The sequence below is a fragment of the Carassius auratus genome, chromosome 17 (assembly GCF_003368295.1).
Source record: "Carassius auratus strain Wakin chromosome 17, ASM336829v1, whole genome shotgun sequence".
Classification (NCBI taxonomy): Eukaryota; Metazoa; Chordata; class Actinopteri; order Cypriniformes; family Cyprinidae; genus Carassius; species Carassius auratus.
In genome coordinates this window covers 12,565,302-12,588,562 of record NC_039259.1, presented here as the reverse complement: position 1 = coordinate 12,588,562, position 23,261 = coordinate 12,565,302, and the positions used below count along the sequence as shown (strand labels likewise).

Here is a 23,261-nt window from a genome sequence, read left to right as displayed (position 1 = left end):
CAGGTTGCTGAGCTAGCCGGGGCTGCTGACAACTCTCTAGCTCTTTGATCAGAAATACATCATCTTCAGTGGGTTGGCTGGCTTTGTCTGGGGCCAGGAAATAGGGGAAGTGATAGCTCCCACTTGGTTCTCTCCCTTTCTTGCTGCTCCCCTTGTCAGCCAAGATGAAAGCTACCCCAATTACAAGTGAAAATACCCCCCTTCCCACCCATTGTAAAAGCTGTTTTTTTAGCTTCTCGGGAGGCAGCTATATTGCTACGTTATCACTGATATCACCATAACGTGGCAATTTAAAATGCAGAGATGAAAATCATCCTGTGCTTTTGCATTCTCGCACCAAATTCCACTGTATTCCCGAGCGATATTGTTTGCCAAAGCAATTGCAGGCAAGATCAACCTTGCGTTACTAGTTTTGGTAGGGGAGGAGAACCTCTTCCCAAAATATTTCTGTTGTGTTATTCCGACAGCCTTCCGACACAATCAGTTTTTCTTTAATCAGCAGAGTTAGAGAGCGTGGCGTGTATGTTTAAACGCATGTTTCACTGAATGTCGCTGTTCTGATCTGTCACTCAGAGCACACATCTGGGACGGCGCGCCATGACCTGAATCCCAAATCGCACACCTGATGAGATGAAAACGCAGAGTTGTGCTTTGCACATGGTGCAGAGCACAGAATACACTGAGCTTGTTCACCTGGTGTGACCTCAAAGGGAAATCTCGAATTCTTTTGGCGCGCAACGGTACAAATCCCAAACCAAAATACCTTGAAGAGTTTGAAAGCCTTACATGTAGTTTTCTAAGATATTAGATTTTTTTTCTTATTCATTAGAATTTGTATCTTTGCAGAAAACATAAAAATGTTAAGATTTTTTTTTCTAAAGTACATTTTTTATTTATGATTGTATACACTACTGTTCAAAAGTGTGTTGTTAAGAAGCATTTATTTGATGCATAATACATTTAAAATAACATGATGAAATTTGAAACTGTAAAACACTTAGACTCATTTTTTTTTTTTAAGAAACATTTATTATTTTCAGTGTTGAAAACATTTGTGCTGGCTAATATTTTTGTATATATATATATATATATATATATATATATATATATATATATATATATATTGAAATAATTGAATTGCCTCAAAACCCATTTCTGAAAGTATTCCATAAGCTGTGTGATGCTAGATGCACATTTTATTAATAAGTTGAGCCTTGGTGCTCATTAAGGTAATGCAGGTTTGAGTCCTGCATGCAACAAAACTCTTCCCTGTTTTTCTCACCCACCATATGGCTAATAAAGCACAAGTGCAAACCTTGCAACAAACAAACAAACAAAAGGATTCCAGAACTGTAGCTACATAGCAGTGTGTGCATTTATCAATCTGTCTTTCAATAGGGAACTAAATGTCCCACAAAAAAAGAGAGCCACACAGTGTCACTAAAGTATTGCCTTTGGTATCTCAAGCATATTTTATTGCCTCTGTGAAGTAGTCCACCTTGTCAGCCAGCAACACAACTGCAGCAATTACGTTCTCGTCAAGTGTCACCTGTCTGTACCCCTGTGGGCAGAGTTCTGTGGAGCAGTCAGCCATTTAGATGCTCCAAATGGTTGTTTAGTGCGTACAGAGCTTATAGCATGGAAGAGTGAGCAAGAAAATACTTAAGTGCAACTAGAAGCTCTGCCAGATTCTCTCTCTGTGTGTGTGTGTGTGTGTGTGTGTGTGTGCGCTTGAGAATTTTTTTTTTTTTTTTTTTTTTTTTTTAATTCAGATTGGCAGTCTAGTAATTCTGCCCAAACAAAGTAGGTATTAACCAAGACGGAGAACCAGAAATGCTGTGTGTGTGTGTTAAGATGTATTTGTTAAATGAAAACATTTGATTTTCTTGTTTTAAGTGGTTGCTGGTGCATTTCTAAATGGTCGCTAAGTGGTTACTTACTGGACACATTCACAAGAAAACAGTCTCTGACATTTTGATCTCTCTGATATGGCTAAGATCCCACCTTCAGTGTAATTTGCAGTATTTTTCACACTCTTTACTGTCTGCCAGGTGAAAATTGTAAGTCTGATTACTTTGAAAAGTTTAAGAGGATTAGGTTGTTGAAATCCCTAACCCATAAAAGCTGTGAGCAATGTAGTGATGCTTGGCTGAGCTACCACAACTAATACGACAGTCTTGCAATTGTAATTCAAAGTAGGTCAGATTGATTTAGTTTTTCTTTTAATTTTGCCTGACAGTCACTGCTTATAATTATCCATTTCAGTTTCATTTTCAAATCTTGTATTGATTCAACAAATTGTATAGATTGAATTTAAACCAGATACATCCTCTTTTATGGCCCTGCAGTGACCTTTCATCTCACATTACCCCGAGGTTTTCAAACTATTTCATAGCAAACAACCCCAAATATTACATGCTGTTTCAAAAACTAAATAATGGGATTTTATGTTGTCATTGTTAAAGCAAATGATTAAAATATTGTCAGGAAAATACTTATTTTTCAACTGTTATTAACACTTACTGTACAATAATCATGTGTATATTTTTATCAAAATGAATACACATGTTTACAACTAGTGCTATGAATAAAATAAATATGTAAAACGAATAATCTCTCAATAGAACAACCAATCTCATCTTTTAGAAAGCATAATAAAATGTAAATGGTAATATTATTAGCCTATTAGCCATCATAACATTATATTATATTATCTAAATAATATCAATAAAATATTTAATATATTTTTCATGCTAAAGTGTTTTAGAAAAGGCCTTATGCAATAATTCCCTTGGTATTTCAAGAGATTTTTCTTCAATACAGAGTCATTTGGGTCTGCAGGTGTCCTGTCTGTGATATAATTTCTTATTTTATTTTGGTTGCACCAAATGACTTTGATTTGACAAAAGTGAAAAGGCTTTTTTCTTCCTATAAGAAATACAATAATGATTATAAAAAATATCAGAGTGCTTAGAGAGCAGAAAGCATTTTCACATTAAGTTTGGCAAATCTACAAAAACATGTCTTTTTTTTTTTTTTTTTTTTTTTTTTACATTTTTTATTTTATTTAAATGGGCTCACTAGTTTGAAAATCCCTGCCTCAGAATATACTGGAATAGGTGGGGCACTGTAAAAGTACACAGCCACAGTAAGCTAGTATGTGATGTGCCTGCGACGGATTGATATGCGGTGCACGTATCAGACGTATTACTCAAGAGAATGGATGTGAAATTCCATTTGATTCCACCACAGAGCAGTTTACGTTTGAAGAAACATGTAAAGAACTTCCCCCAGAACACTGTCCTTTTAAAACATTCCCTGTGATGCTTTTTGATAAAATTCGCCATTTGGATTCTGTGCATCCAATTGTTACGTCTGGACATGCTGTCCTTGTAATGCTCAGGCTTTAATATTGCATCACAGGTGTTGCCCTGTGTTAAAAGCATCAGTAAAGATTGAATCTGGGTCACTTTCCACCACTTGCACAATGCTCTTCTAGGTCTCTGGAACGTCAGGAACATTGTCAAGTATTAATGAAGGGAATGTCCCTGAAGGGCTGGTGTTTGTCAGACGAAATTACATACATTCAGACGGAACGGTGGGATTGCAGATACCTCCTGGACACATAGGAAGCAACATACAGGAGCTGTCTGAAAATATCTTCACGATGGGAAGCAGAACTAGCTGAGCAGACAAACCGAGACGATATCATCTGTATGCATGTGTTGCAGTAGAATGGTGTTCATTGATTAGTTACATTGTGTGAGAGTGAAAAAAAAAAAATGAAATGTTTAAAATGGCAAGTGTGAAGATGCATGGGGCTCTTTTGAAAAGCTTTATGAAATGATTTATTCTATTGTGTGGATCATAGTCACCAGAGAAAATGCTTTTCAATGACCTGATAACATATTCTGTTGTGCTGTTGTCACCAGATGCATTTGTATGTGTGAAAAGCAGCACTGCAACCAAACATCAGTGATGCCAGTGTTAAAATCCGTCTTCTAAGCCTTTGATTTATTAAATCAGCGCAGTGTCTCGTTTGGCCTTTGTCTTTAAAATGCATAACTTGTGTATGTTTATGCTTGGAAAGTTATTGGGCTGCAGCTTCTCATCCCAGTGCTGAGGTTTTGTTTGAATGCTGTGGAAAAATAATTCTCAGTCAATTAAAAGACATTGATAATACAGAAGCGCTGCGTGTGCCAGGGCACAGCGTGCACCAGCTGATCAGAGGGAGGGATTTGTGCTACCATGGGAAAACTCTGGAAGTGGATCTGTTTTTTTTTTCTCGCCTTGTGTCTTATTGAGGTTTGAATAAGCCTGCAGATTACTTAAGGGCCTTTAAATGCAAACTAGGCTATGCAAAGCCAAGCCTGAAAACCTTATCGTTTGCCCTACAGATTATAGACAGCCTAAAACATGATTTTGGCTATAGGCCCCCCCAATAAGCTTTAGGCCAGGGGGTTTCTACACCATGAGCCCTGCATGGATATTCATCCTGTGCCTGTAAATATGCATCTACCAGGCATGTTCATATTATTTTGCCAGAGTCTGCACATGCAATGTATATGAGTTTGTTGCATTTAAGCTATGCATTCATGTTGGTTTCATTTATGTACTTTGGAAATATTCAAAGACAAATTTACTGAAAAAAAGACATGTGGTGCAACCAAATGCAAAAACGCCCTCCAAATTAATCTATTGAAAAAATTATAGTTTGTTACACTTTTAGCATGTTAGCATGATTATGAATATTTGAGTAATATATTTAAAATGTATATTTTAAAGTTTTCTTTTTACCAATATCATAAATTATAAATTCCTAATTATTGTGTGATCTAAAAAAAAAAAAAAACAGATATAAAGAAATATATATATATACAGGAGTCTCACCACATTTTACAACATAGTTCTTTCATTTCTGTCTTTCTTTTTTTATTCTTAGTAGTTCTCTGGGAGGTATGAATAATAGTGCTTATTGATTAGCTGATAGTGAACTACTGCATTGGACTAAGCACTTGCTAGTTATTTAATTAGAGTTTCTTGTTAGTTAATAATTAATTTACTGGAATAGTGCATTACTCATTTGTTCCTGCTTAGTTATTCATTAATGACAGAACGGTATTCTAAAGTGTTACAAATATTTTGGAAACACTCCCGTTAAGTTATGATAACAATATTCATCATCTTTCAAACTGTCCATCTTTTTTTTTATGTTTTGAGAATTTTTCTTTTGGTCGTGTGAATGTTAAACGAACATTCCATTTTACCGTATCGCAAGCATTATTGGAACATCATTTTTGTAAACACTTTGAAACAAGTAGTAGCATTTGTCGAATCTCCAACTAAGACGTTTCAGGAAAAACTGTTCCTTTATGTATCTAATAAAAACAATTTTTTTTGTGCTAATGTTCTAAGAATATTATTGAAGAACTACGGTGGCCGGGAAGTGCAAAACAATATTACAAAGTATAAACACCTTTTACGAAGCTCGAGACAAATTTACATTTTGGAAAACATTTTTACTTATCATAAAACACAATTACATGGGGAAAACACTTTTACCAAGAACGAAACAAATTTACATTTTAGAAAACAAATTAACAAGAGGCAAAAAACTTTTACCAGCCCGAAACAAATTTACAATGACAGATTTTTCACGGAAAGGGAATGTACCACACACCGGAAGTGACGCGGTGAAAGGTGTTGTTGTTGTTGGTGAGCGCGGTAAATTCGTGTGGTTGTGGAGTAAATGGCATAAATGAAGTTTATGGTGTCAGAACATGGACTGCGGCCAAGGGAGGTTTTGCGGCAAACACATGAACAGCTTAACGCGGTTTTGCTTCACGTGCGATCGTTGTCTGGAGTTTCTAAACGACGCGGACCAGACGGAAACACAGGAGATGTCTCGACAGCCGGACAGTGCTAATCAAAGTAAGTTGTTATTTTTTAGTGTAGCAAAACGCTAGCTATCTGAGGCCATGTGAATACAAATCAGTAATGGTAATAATTACTGATGAAACGGCTCATAACTTTCTGTTTTGAAACGGATCTCTGTCCATTTCAGCAGAACAACCATGCCCATCATACAAACAGTTCATGGAGTAAAGAAGCTCAAAGACAAAAGAAGTCTTTTAACTATGGGCCAAAAGGAAGATTTACGCCTAAAGAAAGAAAACACGTCCAGGTAAGTTGTACTGATGGTCCTATACAATGTTGTGATGCTTTATATGTATTTGTGTGTATGTGTATATTTATTTTACCTATTTATACATTAATTATATATCTTTTGTTATTTGTCATTTACGTATTGTGCGTATACTGATAAGGAAAAATATTAATAATACTATTTTAAATTTAATCTATAACACAACAAAGTTTTGAGAAAGTGCATGGGGCGTGTAAGTGCTCAAGCCACTCAGCCATCTGTGTCATTCCAGTTTCTGTGTGTAATACTTAATTTGTAACAATTAACTTTTAATGTGCAATGTGAAAATAGAGTTCTTTAAATCAAATTTAAACACCCCCCCCCCCCCCATGTACGTTTGTTAAGGTGGATAGTAATTGCAGAGAAAATATTTATTTAATAGTTTTCCTTCATTTAATTCAATTGCCATTACACAGCAGTGAAACAATGTTTGTGTTCACTCTGTAGATTCAGGGAGGGTCTTTTAACCCTGCAGTAGACTGCACTACAGCAACACATTAAATTGCTGGCCCCTGCCCTGTGCCACTATGAAAAGCAACTCACTGCTTTTGACCTTGAGAGACTCTCCAAACCTGACCTCAGTCCTTCGGGGAGTAATCAAAGGCTTAAAGAAAGTCAAGCCATGGGCTACTGGGCAGACAATCTTTTTGATTTGTGAAGGTTTGTTAGTTAGTTGAGAAATCACATGGCAATTAAAGCTGTAAGCAGCATTTATCAGGGTTCAAGCATTTCCGGCCTTTAAGCACAATAGCATCAAAATATTTTTTTTTAATTTAGCAATAATGTAACCACCTAAATTACAGAAGGAAAAGACCATTACAGTCAATTTACCATAGGAATTATATAGTTTTCAAAGCATTTTGAAAGTAATAGACTGTGCCATCTATGGTCCGATCTCCATGAAATTTTGCAAGCATCTTTAGAATGTTATGTCTCATATGCTCACCAATTTTTGTGAAGTTCTGAGTTTTCGTTTAGGATTTATAGGCTTTTGAGTGTTTTGCCACTCCCATGTTCTAAATGACCCTGTTATGGCTACCCAAATGGTAACATTAAACCTTTTTTAGATAATTATTGGTCTAGAGTCCAGAGAATTGTACTGCACTTGTTTGGTTGCAATTGGGTGAAAAATCTAGGACCAGTTCCCGCAAGTACGTTTTTAAGATGATAGCGCATTTTTGATGAACAATTTGATTGACAGCTGTAGTTCTTGAGGAGAAGTTGTTCATTATGAGGATATCTATTAAATGATCACGTGCATCACATGATTACAGAGCCGTAAAACTTATAAAAAAAAAAAAAAACCTTAATAATAAAAATCAGTACAATTACAATAGGCTTTCAGCTTTTCAAGCTTGAACCCCTAATTATGTATCTGAATTGTTTCTCTTTGCAGAAGGCCAGGCTGCTTTGTCTGTGGAAGATGTTTTGATGTTTGCTACTGGGCTGTCTTCACTTCTGCCATCTGGATTGGAACCACTGCCACAAATAGAGTTCCTGGATGACTCTACGTTCCCAATAGCAAATACAGTTTGACCGGCCATAAATCGGAACCGGACGGTTTTTGCTTAAAATACGCGATCAGTCTTTTTTCGTCTGTTTTTTCTGGAAGTGTGCCCGCATACATTGTAATCATTTGCTATCATGTCATTTGTGTGGAAGTATTTTCGAAATCTCTGCGCAGGACAAGGGCAGCTGTTCAGCTCTGGAAGGGCATCGATACATGTCTGAGGCACAGGAAGCAAGCAGCTGTTGGTGTACTGGTTCACAAATAAAAGCCTTTCCTGCACACTGAAGCTGCGCGAGCGCACAAGCGGAGACAGTGAAGAGATCTTCAGCTCAACTTCTCGCCTGTTGGATGAGAAACGAAACAGACTAAACAGTGACATACACATTTGAAAAGACAGAAGTAAATGTCAGTTCGTATAGGATGATTTTATTTTACCTTAAAATTACATCGACTTAATTTGATTTAAAAATCACCTGCTGTAGCACACTGAAAAAAGTGTTTCATTCATCCAATTAAAAAATTCAGATTCACATCTGTATTTTTTTTTTAACTTGAGACAAAACTTATTTATTTTTCATTGGCTCAAGTAAAAAAAATATAGATGTGAATCATTACCCTAATTTTTTATTTTTTAATTGGATGAATGAAACACTTTGCATCTTTGTTTTATTCCCACCAACATACTTTTATTTAGTTTCACTGGTAAATACCTTTTTTTAATTTTAAACCAAATTTAAAAACTAAAATACTGAATGCTGATTAAGAAACATCTTATTGAATGTGTGTTGATTGTGTTGTTTGGAATCTAGAACTATGCAGTTATTGCATTTAATTTCACATGGTTACAGTTAATCTTTTCATTTAAGGCCAGTTCTATGTAGTTTTAACCAAATTCAGAAACAGAAGCTAAATGCTGATGTCTGTACCATCTATGTTTGTATTGAATGTAGTCTACTTACTGCGCAGTTACTGCTGTTAATTTCAGATGGTTACGGTTATTTTTTTCAATAGCCAAAAGCCAGTTTGGCCCATTTAATACCAAATAAACATCTTATTTATGCATACTTTCCTTCTTTCTTGTTTGTTGCTTAAAGAAAAAAAAAACTGAAATCTGTATCTGAATCGGCAAAATCATGATCAGTGCATCACTATTTCAAACTCCTTAAAATTAGCACTCCTAGACTTATACACTTTAAGTCACAAATGGACTTTGGAATTCAAAATAGTCCTGGATTTGGCTGTTTTTATGCTAAATGATGGATGAGTTAAGACTCTGAAAACATTGTCATTAAAGGTTCACTTTAAAGTGCAGTTGCCAAAATTGTTTTTATAATGTAACAGTATGTGAGCATGTTTTTTCCCCTCACCGTTAACATTTTGAAAATGTTTTAGATTTGTGACTCTCAAACTGGGATCCCTTTGTGAATCACTGTTTTAGATAAAGAAACAAGTAGTTCAAGAAGTTTTGTTTTCTATACTACAAAAATTTATTAAATAATTATTAGTATTTTTGATTAATTTACCTTACACAAAAACAATTAAGCTGTGGGGGACAGATTCATAAACATTGTGTTCAGACAGACAGCAGTATTCCACCACTACAAAAAACTCCCTTTTTTTTATAATTTCATAGTTGAGACATATTAGATTAGTTTCATGTACAGTTCTGGTGCAGAGTCCCAGTTCTCTGGTTTCTGTAACTGATTGTGTTCCATGGCAAAGTCCAAGTACTCCTGCTTGTTTGGGTCCCCACAAGGAGTCAATGACAGGCTGCCTCAGTAAGGGCATCCAGTTCAGCCTATCCAATTTGAAATCTGCAGTCTCTGGAGGCAAACCTATCGTTAAATAGAAAACATAAGCTTTTCTTTTCATTTAAGCTAAAACACTAGAATGATACTTTCATCTGTTCATTACCAATGTATCACCTGTGTGGTAAGTAGTAGAGTTCATTGGGCACTCCCGAACATGCTGCTGTTCTGGAAGGGCGAATGCTGTGACTGTTCCACAGTCTCACACACTCATCCAAGTATCCTTTCTTCTGCGGTACAACGCTTCGTTCAGTTTACTTTTAAGAGCCCTCAAGCTGATGTTTACACCGTGTAGACTTGACATCATGTCGATGATTACAGGGTACGAGTGGACCTCGTTAAAATATTGAACACATTGATGCAGAGTATGTCTTGTGTTTCCGTCTGGTCCGCGTCGTTTAGAAACTCCAAACATCGATGACAAGTGAAGAAAAACCGCGTTAAGCTGTTCATGTGTTTGCCACAAAACCTCCCTCGGCCGCAACTTCATTAATGCCATTTACTCCACAACCACACGAATTTACCGCGCTCACCACCAACAACAACAACAACAACAACACCTTTCACCGCGTCACTTCCGGTGTGTGGTACTTTCCCTTTCCGTGAAAAATCTGTCATTGTAAATTTGTTTCGGGACTGGTAAAAGTGTTTTGCCTCTTGTCAATTTGTTTTCTAAAATGTAAATTTGTTTCGTCCTTGGTAAATGTGTTTTCCCCATGTAATTGTGTTTTATAGTAAGTAAAAATGTTTTCCAAAATGTAAATTTGTCTCGAGCTTCGTACAAGTGTTTCACACTTTGTAATGTTGTTTTGCACTTATCGGCCACCGTAAAGAACAGATGACTTTGAACAAACATTCTGTTAACATTACTTGAGAAATGCTTGTTTATGACTTTGAGAGAACCTTGCCAGAGCATTAGCCAAAGTTCTTAGAACATTCCCTGTTAGATGGAATGATTTTGATTTGATGATTTTTTTTTTTTTTATAAAGAAAAACAATAAACCATTGTCAAGCTACTTTTATGATATTAACAGAACTTTTGGGATCTGAACCTATGACGTTGCCATTGTTAACGCTGTGCTATACCGTTTGAGCTACAAAATGCTCTATTGCATGTACAGTATGCATTGCATGGATCATCATAAGCATCATGTCATTAATCACCTAAATATGCATCCCAATGCTAGGAGTGGAGATAAATACATTTGCAGAAGACATGATTTGATCGTGTTACTGCAAGCTGCTTTATTAGATCCTCTTTCCACCAGCAGATGTGTGTTTGAGCTTTGAAATTTCAGCTCTGATGAGTGTCCAAGCTCTTCAAACGCTTTAGTATGGTTTCTACATGAAAAGCATCTTGGCTTGTGGAGGTGATTCTGTTTGACTGACACTACCTCATGACTAAATGATTACAAAAGGCTGTTATGGTCATATTCCCGAGCCAGGGGAGGCCACCACCCTGCTGACTCAAAGAGCTAAACAGAGCCCAGGCTGATGTTTTAAGGAATTGCTCAGCATGTACACACATGGTGCTAGTTATGCAGAGCTAGAAAGCAACAGCAGTGCATTCGTATTTCATTCCCTGTAGAATTATAATTGCTTCACTGTGGTTCGAGCCTCCTCAGACTATCAGATGGAGAATGGACAGTGAGTTTAGTGTTTCGAGTACAGGTCAGAGACCTCTTGCAGGAAGCTGGAGGAAGAAGGATCTCGACAGTGTAGTGATTTGCCCCTAGCAGCTGTACACGGTGTGTCAAGTTCGCTGTCACCCTCACATCTCTGCTGCCTGATGTGCTGGGACTGGGAGACACCGTGAGATGTCACATGGCTCTCAGGCCACACTCCGGGAGTTCACCATATTCTGTGACGGGTAGCATGTGCTCTCTGTCACATCTGTCCCTCTGGAAAGGAGAGACCGACAAGATAAATGTTTGCTATGAATATCAAGGAGGTCTTTTGTTCGTCTGACATTGCTTTTTGCTTTTAAACATGTACTGTATTACACAAGAGCTAAAGGGTGTATTAGGTTAAACATCATGGAAAGAATATACATTACTGCTCTTGTGAAGGCAAATATATGCTTCATATCTGAAGGAAAAAGGACTAGCTGCTCTGCCGTTTTGTTGCATGCATTTACTTGGGCTAATATTCATACACAGTTGTTGTAGTGCACTGATGTTCACCAACATTTTAGATTTGGACAAAGAATGCAAACTAAAATGTTCTTAAACCCATATAGATTAATTAATATTACCAAAATTGCACTTAGACCCAACCATATGCAATAAACATCACAGCACATCACATCACATAATTTGCATTGTTTTAATTATTTAATTTAATTATTTCATTTAATAAAATTTTAGCTTATTTCATTTTTCCTCCTGCTGTCTGAAAAAAAAAAAGTAAAAAATTAACATCTTACATTAAGTTCACATAGATCCAACAGTAGGCAAAGCTATTTGGTATTATATGTTTTTTTTTTTATGTATTCTTTTTAATATTTACAGTTGCATTGTGTTCCCCCCCCCCATTCTTTCATTTTATTCCTCCTGACGTCCGAAACAGGAAAAATATTTTACAGTATTAGAAGGGTTTTATTTCTATTTAAATACATAGCCAATAAGATTTGTTCTTTAATGCTGCATGATTAGATTAATTCAGTGTTGAATCTTGTAGGCTATAATTAGATCAGTTCAATGTAGAAGCTTTATTAATGTAATGCTGAAGTGAATGAAGCAACACTTGAAAGCATTTTCTCATAATGCAATGTGAATACCAATAGAAAGAACTGCATTTTAATTGAGCCAGTGCATAAGAAATTTCAAATCCTCATTCAATTTTTTTTTTTTTTTTTGCATTTTTGTACTCGCCAGGGATTTCCTGAAAGGTAAAAAATTCTGATACTGCAATTAGATTAAATGAATGGTACTTAATGTAGCATTATGTGACCCTTTAGGATGGCAGGAATAAAAAGAATGGATAATGGGTGTAGAATTGAGAGGCCATTAACTAGATGATGAAGATAAATGTGAGAGAAGGAGACATCCCACAGCAGAGGCTTTAAGTTCCTATCCTACACTAGTATGCATTGGAAATAATTAATGTTATTGTAATCCTCTATGGGGTTTGGGGTCATTATGCAAACTTAATTTTTACTGTTTTCAAACACAATTACTGTTGCATATACATAATTCAGTGAAGAAGAGCCTCAGTCTAAGAGTGGCTTGGGCTTTAGGTTAATTTTGTTCCTAATGTACTGCTGTTTTAGCTTCCGTGCTAATAAGGGAAGCAGAAAGCAGTTCTTAGACATGTGCAGTCAGCTGAATCTGTTTTTTGACCTGGCAGAAATGAGAAAGAAATACATTCTTTAAAGGAAACCCTTAATTATTTTGACCCCCCCCCCCTAATGATAGAAAATAATTATTAATATTTGAAAGACTTGTAAAGTCAAGTGGTCGTCATCATCCTCATGATTGTGTGAAAAGTAACAAGTCTCTTTTAATATCAGATAATTTGACCTTTTCATGACAAGACAAGGTTGTTTTCTGGTTGTGAAATTTCATGCAGTGCGACTGAATTCATAATAATCGTAAATAAAAAATAAAAAAAAGAAACAAAAGAGATTAGGGTCTGTACGGTAATTAAATTTAAACTTTTCCTAAATTGTGTGTGTATATATATATATATATATATATATATATATATATATAAGGATAACGAGATGCTAAGGAGAATGGTGGAAAACACATTCACATCTTATCTAGAAGGACTGTTTAATCACAACTGGCATCACGATTGTTCGTATTACACAAACCTCTGAGAAGCATTGAGGAAGAACTTCAGAGAAACTCAAGACCTGATTATCCTAAAGCAGTAAGTGGTTAGTTTAGAACTAAGTTTTTGCGTCCCTTAGTTACATTAAGTAGAATGAATTGCTCTTCTGCAGCACAAGTTCCACTGTAAAACCTACTGTTTGTCACACCATTCTTGATGCTATTCTCAACAGAGCAAAGCAGTCTGGAATTGTGTCTAAGGTCAGTCATTATCAGACGAATCAATTATATATGGAAGTTTGTCCAATTTCCTTCTGCACTGTCATAACATTGGGCTAGCCTTTGTATCTCTTGAGGCGGTGCTCTTGGTGATTCGTCCTGCTTTATGAACGTTTATCATATCTTCATCCTCGTAAAAGTCAGCTGATTGCTGGACAGCCCGTTCCTTTGGTTTTGGTAATGCTAAGAATGAGGTGTAATATCTCCCTAAATGTCGAGGACGCATCCAGTTAGTAGTGCGGAGACCTTGTAAAAGTGCCTAGCAGGCCTTCAAAAGTAATGACTGTCGCTTGCGAAAACAGTAGAAGCCCACTCCAAATCACTTCCTTATGCATCCGCTGGAGCACTAATGAAATCTTCAGAGAGAGGTGGAAGTTGTCTGTTCCGGATAATTTAATGTGAGAGGGCATTGCAAGACACGATGCATCAAGCTACAGGAACCCAATATGAATCTGCTCCCAATTTTTCCTATACCATTATCAGTGGGCAGAGAGGAGCGGGAGTGAATTAATGAGTGGAAGATTTATTTGTTTGCTGTATGGACTGTAAAACAGTAAGAGCAGTGTTGGCCCGTGCAGGCCTCCTACCCCTAGGGTACAATCAAACCCTGGCAGTAAATCAATAGAGCTGGAAGAGGTTTTTATAACCAGAGTTTAACACCCTGCTCTAAGTGCTTCAGGTGACAGGTCATTTGTTCATTAGCAGGACTTATCGCAATAAACAGTGGCAAGTCCAGTTGTGCAAGAAAGAGAGATGAAGAAAAACAAAAAGGAAAAAAAAAACAATAAAAGGATTACGCGGATATGGTCTGGGTTTAATAAACCGAGGAGCAGTGCTTTGGTGTCTAGGAGCTTGAAATTAAACACACTGCAATTATTTTGTGACTTAAACTAGGATGGCGTGAAAATCAGCCTGTGTTTAAAGTTGTCGCCCTGTACCGGACGTGTTTACTGAACATTCCAATGCGCTGATGACCAGTCGACTAATAAAGATCATCTGCTCATTATGGCTCAACCGCTGTCGGGAAATGCTCACGATTTTAATCTATTTGAATGGTTGGGGATTTAGGTGATATTATCATAAAAATGTCCATACGAAACTTCTGTGCAGCATAATACATAATACAATATTTTGATTAATATAATTTGATAGGGGTGGGCGATACCGGTAGACACGATTAAGCGGTAGAAATTTGTCAACTGGTAGATAGTTTTGACTGATCTCTATCGCGGTTGCCCACTCACTTGACATTGCTGTAGTACGTGGTCACCAAAAATGATCATTTGCATGTGTTTTTAAACATTCTGGGTTAAATACAAGTGATTTCATGTTGCCCAAACAGCAGCGGAAGAGAACTCATTTCGCTATGTGCGTGCACTGTCTGTGATTTATAATTTTTGACGCTTCATAGGCACTGAATGGTTATATACAGACACTTCTATGTCAAAATGCCCGTCTTTTCAAGTTTCATTGTGAACACAGTAATTTAGGACAATTATTGAAAGTGAACACCTGAGAAAGAAAACGTGTAAAGCCACTTTTCCACTGCACATGACATTCGGACACGACTGTCGCATTTCACCCCTGAGAAAATATTGGTAATTCTAACCTTATGCTTATAGTTTTTAATGGAATACATCACATCTGGTCGCGCAGTAGCATATGGTCAGGTGCATAAGTTCAAATATTTGAACGCATTTGCTGCTCTAATCGCATCTGAATTGTGCACATATACACACATGATCAGAACTCCATGCAGCTCCCGCATTACTCTACATTCGAATTGAATTACTTCCTGTCTTTCGCCTGTTCGTTGGAGATGGTGGAAAGGTGGCTTAACAGTATATTGGATCGGGGCAGCTCTTAAAGTAAGATCAGTATTTATTCCTGCTGTCTGTTAATTCATGTCAATCAAACAACAAAAGAGAGAAAATTTCTCACTGCTCTTGACTAAATCATTTTTGTAACTTTAATAAGAAGTAATGTATTTTTAATTTAGACAATGAAGAATATGCAGTGTTTTTATACATTTGATTACTTTATACAATGCATGTATAGCAGTTCTTATTTATTTGTTCTGTGGTAGTAGTTTCTTTCTTTTTTTTGACCTATTATTTGTAATTTGTTTCTTACTTTTTCAGAAGCTCAGCCACTGTTTGCTTTTGTCAAATTGCAGTGTCAAAAAAAGAGATGATTTTATTGTTGGTCGCGCAACATGGACATGGAGTTGATGCAACTTCAATTTTGGTCCAGTGATGGTTCCCTTCAAAAGTGCAGTCACATCAGCAAAATTTCTCATCATGCAGCTTTCTGTTGGTTAGTGTGAATTCACATGACCAACTTGAACCCATTGCTAAAACTTGTGGGAAATCTTTCGCTCTCTCACACGAAATTCCCAACATTTTTGAACCATCGTAAATGTGACCGCACCTTAAGGCTTGTTCATGCATTTAAAAAAAACAAGACTTTTCCTATATAGCCAGTTAATATTTTAATCATTTTTCATATTTTTTGATCTATAAAATGCTTCTTGATAATGCTTCCATATTGCAATGTGTTTGATGATATTGTGTACTTTTTTACTTGGTACAATATTTGGGTTGTCATTTGATGTCCAATGTAAATTTAAGGTCACGACACAAAACTGTAAGTTTTTATACTGTTTCATGAACAAGAGAAGGCCCAGAACACGTGAAATACAGAGAGCCTTTATATGTTCTAAGAAGTGCAGGTCAAGATCATAACAAAAAGCCAAAAACATCCTTTTAAGGTCTTGCAGTGAGACTTGTCAAAGTCTCAGAGGCACATCCGCCAGCCAGAAGGAAAGTTTAAATCACAAATGTTAGTCATGTACAGCTTTAGCTTTATTTTTTTATGTACAAAATGTTTCATTTCAAAACTAAGTCATCTCTGTTCTTCTCCGTCTGTATTTCACAAAAGGGTGCGATAAAAGGCTTGACTTAATTATTTCACTGAGGCTAGGATTTGGCGATGGTCTACGGACCATCACTGAGTTTTATAAGGAGGATAAAAGTCTGGCACTTGGCGAAGCCGGATTTCACAAAGGTCACTCTTAATGGATGTGTTTCCACAGATTTGAGAGAGCACATTTCAACATTTATGAGATTTCTCTTTGATGCAAACCCCATGTTTGGGTACTTAAGAACTTGAGATGAAAAGATTCCTCTGCTCCACATCACCGTTTGTGACACATCACCGGCTCAAAAAGACATGATTTCAGCTCTCATTTGTAGTCGCCATCATCATCCTCAACTTCTCTGTTCTTCTCGTGACAAATTCCTCAGAGCCACAAAGAGGGAGGAAAATATATTGCAGTTTATGAGTCTCTCTAATGTACTCCAACTTTAGGAGAATTTCTCATTGTCTCTCCAGAGCACTGTAATTTGTCACAACTGTCAAGACAATAAGACAGCACAGAGAGCATAGATTTCGGTTTAAGTTCTCCCTTCAATAATGCAATAGATTTCCAAGACAGTGTGATTTTTCAGTTTTTTCCCTCCATTTCCCACAGGCAGAAAAAAACAAAACCGTAACCGTGTGGAATAACAGATATAGAGGCTTACGTCCTTTAGAGGATTTAATCATTTTATCCAAACAACTATATAAGTGAAATGTTCTTATAATTGTAAGGCAAGACACTGCAGGTGATGAGGTTGCAATTTTTTTTGAAGATCTATTTTTGGAAATGTTGTTTTAATATGCAAATTAGTTCTGATTAAATATGTGACTCTTGCCCCAAAAACCAGTCATAAGCGGCAATTTTATTTTTTTAAATTGAGATTTATACATTATCTGAATAAATAAGCTTGCGATTGATTTATGGCTTGCTAGGATAGAACAATATTTTGCCAAGATTTTTAAAAAATCGCCTTTAAAGTCACCTAAACTATCGCCTTTTCCAAATGAAGTTCTTAGCAATGCATAATACTAGACTCCGCTAACTGTCATATGCTTGTTCACGAGAGATTGGCATCCAGTGCATGATATAGGATGTAGGCATCGCATAAGCTCCGGTGAGAATATGCTAGTCTTGCCGATAACAAGTTCTGTTTACAGCAAAGGAAAACCAGTGTCCTCTTGGTTTATATCTAGGGCTGAACGATTAATTGCATTTATGATAATATTGCGATATGAAAAAACACTTGGTCATGTGACATGCAAAAGTAAAGAGGTCTGTTCAACTTGTAGATCTATTGGTGTATGACACAAAAGTATGGCGAGAGAAAGCGTAAGGAGATCTCATGCAGTAGCTCTCACTTTAATGACATGTGGTCGGTCCAGTCAGCGCTGCTTCAAGTCAAACATATCTAAGCAGTCTTCAGAGGAAGCATCAAGTTGGCACGCTACAGTGTTGCCTTGTCTGCAGTTTGGGGAACCCCTCCAATAAATTATTTTACCCCCTGGAATGCAATTTTTACTGGTGGACCCCCCTTGAAACACAATTGTGCTAGTTTTGGGGATCAGTTAGGTGGGTTTTGTTGTGATAACCTGGCAACTTTGGCACTTTACATACGGAACTGTTTGAAAACATATATGAGCGTACTTTAAAACAGCACATGGAAATTACTCCGTAATAGTGTCACGGTGCATTTCATTACTGAAGACTTTGACCTTAAGAGATATTCAACACATATGTATATGATAGATAGATATTCTTATTTATTTATTCTGTCTAAAGTTAACAGACAGTGTTTAAAAAGTGCATTCCACATAATTACATAGGTTTATCACAGTGACTTTGAATTACCTACTTTAGTTTTGTGATTTGTTACTGACTTTCATTTTAATGTTTACACCAGGCTTATTTGTCAGTGCTTTATGTTGTCATAATTGTTACATGCTTACAAGGTTGGAAGTTTAACAAATCAGTCAGTATACTAATGCGATTTTAGTATTTAAATAAATGTCATTCATATCAATTCATGCATAATTTCATTAAAACATAGGCCTGGAAAAAAGAACATTTATGTTTAATCTATCTAATATTGTGCTGGTCATATTATACAATGATTTATAGCTTGTCTTTGTTGAATAATACTTTTGCATACATTTCCAGAACAAAAATCTGAATGTTTGTTCAATATTGTTTCATTTTACTCACAGGATTTTGGATTTAGCTTTTTATCATCCCATAAATCTGAAAATACTTTCAACAGCCATAAAAATATCACTAGGTTTTTATAAAAAAAAAAAAAAGGTAATGTAAAGTCAGGAAAAAGATATGAACAAACTTTTAGAATATAGATAAGAAAAAAAAATGTGATGTTTGGTGTAAGTGCTACTAAAGTGAACTAAACTCATTTTGTGAAAATGGTATTGTGGTATTGTGTATGTTAGTGCTCATTGTTTAATAAAAAGTTTTTTGAATAAAAGTTATATTTTATTATTATGTAAAATATATTATTATCACATAAAAAAAATGCATTTTAAAAGTTTAAGCCATGCTAACGGAAATCACCTCTATTTTAAATATATATATATATATATATATATATATATATATATATATATATATATATATATATATATATATATATTTCAATAATTTGAGCATGAATCATGTATGTATTGTGGTTTCTTTAACATTACAGTATGCCATTATTTAGATAACATGTAAACATGGGAATCCACACAATATTCTGTAATGAACCTTTCTACTACTAATCCTACTATGCATTTTTAACAACCTAACAAGTGTACAATAAAACGCAATCCTCATAAGTACGAAGAGTTGCATGTCTTGACATAATTACATGCAAAAACAACTGTCTTCAATTACAAGTTTCGTAATTGTGCCTCACACTCATAAGACGGCAATAAGCAGCCATTCAGAATTGGCCTTAAATTAATGAACGCATAAATGCGGAGGTGAATAATTAAATGAAAGTGAGAGACCTCCGCATGTGAAAGTGCTGCCTTGAGGTTAGCATTCGCATTTGTTTACGCCTCAGATTCCAACGGTTAGCCACTCATCATCACTGTGATTAAGAAACCAGTCATGTGCAACAGAAATACCTTTTGCCATACCAAGACTGGAGACTATATATTTATATATCCCCCTTAAAGATGCATAATTCAAAATTGAATTATGCACTTCCACCCATGATGAATTAATGAAACCCCTCTCATTAAGCAATACATTATGTATGATAAACAGTCATCTCTTAATGAAAACAAACAACAAGTGGGCAGGTTAAGTGGCAAACGATTGGCCAACGGTTAGTGTGTTCCGAGCGATGGCTGAGCAGGACCCTGCTTAAATGCACATTACTCTTCACAGACAGGTGGGAATACATTTTTCCATGCATGAATTGCCCCTGATTAAAGCTAGACAGTATGAGCGAGATGCTGCTTTTTTTTTAATTTTTTTTATAACCTACAGAGTTTGCCAGCTAAGTATTAATTTGGAACCTTGTAATGTAGTGTAATAAAATACAATACAATATAATATAATACTGGTTTAATGTTATTATATTATTATTACAATGTTATAATGTACTTTAACATTATAATATACTGTATTCTGTCTGTTTTTTGCAATTTATAAATATTAATGATTTCATTTTTTTTTTTTTTTTGCATGTTTATTTATATTCTTGTGTGAACTATTTATAGTCATATGACATTAAAAAGCACTTTATACTAACGTGAAACAGCATTATTTAAATGATCATCTTTATATTACAGTTAATTTGAGGAGTTAAAAAATAATGACATTAGCTGAAAAGGAAAGTTGTTTTAGTATATTATTACATTTAGATGAAATACTATGAATATGCATTGTAGGGATAGTTTACCCAAAAAAAGACAATTCTTTGATTAATCACTCACCCTGTGGTTCCAAACCCATAAGACCTTCATTCATCTTTGGAACATAATTTCTGATGAATTCCGAGAGCTTGACGTCACATGGACTAATTTAATGATGACAACATTTCTGAGCCTTGAATGTGTCAGTTGTGCAGAGTCAGAAAGCTTTTGGATTTCATTAAAAATATTTCAGTTTGTGTAATAAAAGCGAAGGTCTTATGGGTTTGGAACAAAATGAGGTTGATAATTTTCATTTTTGGGTGAACTAACCCTTTATTTAGACTTTTAGGTATATATATACTGTATAGTGTAAATGGATCTAATTTTTCAGGCCTGACATCTAAAAATTATTGAAAATGCATGCAATTTCAGCCAAGAGAGTTGGTGTTCTCATTATCTATTCATCTCTATTTCAAATTAAATGAGGGGGCAGCGGGGGGGATCACATGAATTTTGGTGGTCTGTGGCTGGGAGTGAAATGAACTGTGCTTGAGATTGTGAATGCGTGTCATGTCGATTCACACACACATCACTCAGGCTGGCTCTGGCAGTGGCCTGTCTTGCTCTTATTTGTTATGTGAGTGCCCCTGTGCCGCCTTCTCGGAGTCTAATGAGCCTTTGATTGACAGCTGCTGTCTCTGAGCTCAGTGGGGCTCCTCCGCTCACAACATCCTGTTGGCGGCTCCGCTTCTCCTTCCCTTCCATACACCTTCCCCCCTCAGGAGCCTCCGTACCGATCAACCTAAACCTTGCTCTAAGCAGCAGTTGCGCTTCTGACTTGTTTAACTTGCCCCCTCCCTGTCAGTGTGGTGAATAGTAAAACTATTGTTTTATAACCTTCTTCTTCCAGTCTGAAAAATAATGAGGTGACGGATCTGTCCCTCTCCCCCTCCTTTACCTTCCTGTTTCTCTGCATCAGCAACTCTCTGCACTCTTTTTTTTCAGAGAAAGAGTATATTGGATGAGGTTGAAGTCCTTTAAAGGTTATTTTATAATGGATTGGGTTTTATAATTGAACCTTCTATATCTTCTAGACTTGGTGGTGTCTGTAGAACAACATCTGATATCAGTTAGCCGAGCTTATTCACTTTTGTTACCATTGTAACATATTCCTTTGTCAGCTTACATAAATCATTCAGTACTTTGACTCAAATTGAGAAGTTCTGACCGCCAACTGGTGTTTTGTTGTTTTCCCAAGCATCCCTCTTAAACTTCGGACTGTTTTTAGAAGGAAGTGACTGCAAATGAGAATTGTATTGGTTACAAGACGAAAGAGAAACTTTTCCATGGGAGCGATTTTCGGATCGTAATGTTAGCATTTGACATGGCTCAAAAGACTGAGAGATACATACTTGATACATTTTTTATATATTCTATAGGAAGATCCAGAGGCCTGATGGGAAATAAACAATTGTTTAATGTGGAGAGCAGAACCTGCCTGCTACAGGCAGAGGAAGAACAAAATTGAAATGACAGATTTTCAGAAACCCAAAACTCCAGTAAAATATCATCCCCTGAGACTGATTTCAGCTGTGAGGTTTGTGTTTTAGAGTTCAAGTAGATATGGAACACTCTGTAACTGGTGTGTCCAGATTTAGATGGATTGGGCAAGTAGATTTCATCATTTTTGCAAGTTTTCAGTAGAGAAATAGTTTTAAACTGGTCTGCTGTCTGTTTATCTGCCTCTGGCAAGTGGAATGATATGTGGTAAGAAAACCTATAAAGGAAACTTCGAAATGAAAAGATTTGGTGTCATATCAAACTAATAGGTTAAATACAGAATGGGTTAAAGAAATTCTACTATGCAAAAAAATAACCCCCCCCCCAGAAAACAATGTAACCTCATGTCTTTTTGAATCTTGAATGGCTTGCTTTCTTTCTTTGAACACCCAAAAAGAAATATTTATAGCAGATTGTCCAGACTGTTGTTTTCCATGCAGAAAAAGCGTACACTGAAAACTGTTAAGCACTATGTTCACTGGATAACAGTGGTCTGTTTCTTACACCAAACATATGGCTTCAGATGAATTGTGATGCAGTGCACTTTTATCATGCTTTAGCTGTGCTTTTTTTTTTTTTAAGCTCGACAAGTCCTGGTCTCCAGCTAATATTTCTGTCAGTGAGGCAATTTTTGTTTTAAGTTTACCAAATGAAAATTCTCTCGTTATTTACTTTACCCTCTTTGAAACTTCAAAAGTGCATGAAAAGACAATCCACAAGAATTTAGCATTTTTAAGTCTTCTGAAAAGACATGATTACTTTATCTGAACATTTATTCCGATATAATGATTGATCAACGGCAACGCTCATACATAGAGCACATCAAAGATGGCAATCAGAGGATCATTGTTGAGCTTAAGAAGATCATATTTGATTTAAATCAATTGGTTCATATGGATTGTTTACAATGTGTTTATGAACATTTTCCAACATCAGACTTTTAAAACATAGGAAGCATAGAACGTTCTCAGGTTTCATTAAAATATATTTATTTGTATGTTGAAGATGAAAAAGTATTTTGGGTTTGGAACAATTTGAGGGTGGGTAAATTATTTTTAATTTCTGGGTTAAAAATCCATTTAATTTTGGTATTATTTCTCATTTTTTATTAAATAAATACATTATTGTGTGATGTTTGAATAATTATGTTATCTTGTAGATTTTATTTTGGAGCATATGGACATGATGTCTTGTCTCATGTCTTTTTAATGTCATAATATTTGTCTGTATTCTGTTACAAAACCTACAGTAGTCAGCAAAACTACAAGGTCTGCATTATGGGAACAATCTGTAATTAACAGTTTTTGCCATTTGTATATTTCCAGTGGAGACAAATCTACTGTATACAATGA

General features: G+C 35.9%; 2 long non-coding RNA genes across 2 annotated transcripts; one reads left to right on the top strand and one right to left on the bottom strand.

The window, feature by feature from the left end:
• Nucleotides 1-5,444: 5,444 nt before the first annotated feature.
• Nucleotides 5,445-8,265, top strand: LOC113117287 (uncharacterized). Its single transcript, XR_003294146.1, has 3 exons — nucleotides 5,445-5,931; nucleotides 6,065-6,184; nucleotides 7,602-8,265. It is a non-coding gene; the product is annotated as an uncharacterized LOC113117287 (long non-coding RNA).
• Nucleotides 7,950-10,283, bottom strand: LOC113117288 (uncharacterized). The gene is made up of 3 exons (XR_003294147.1): nucleotides 9,641-10,283; nucleotides 9,239-9,550; nucleotides 7,950-8,056 (listed from the first exon to the last, which is right to left on the bottom strand). It is a non-coding gene; the product is annotated as an uncharacterized LOC113117288 (long non-coding RNA).
• Between the last annotated feature and the right edge of the window lie 12,978 nt (nucleotides 10,284-23,261).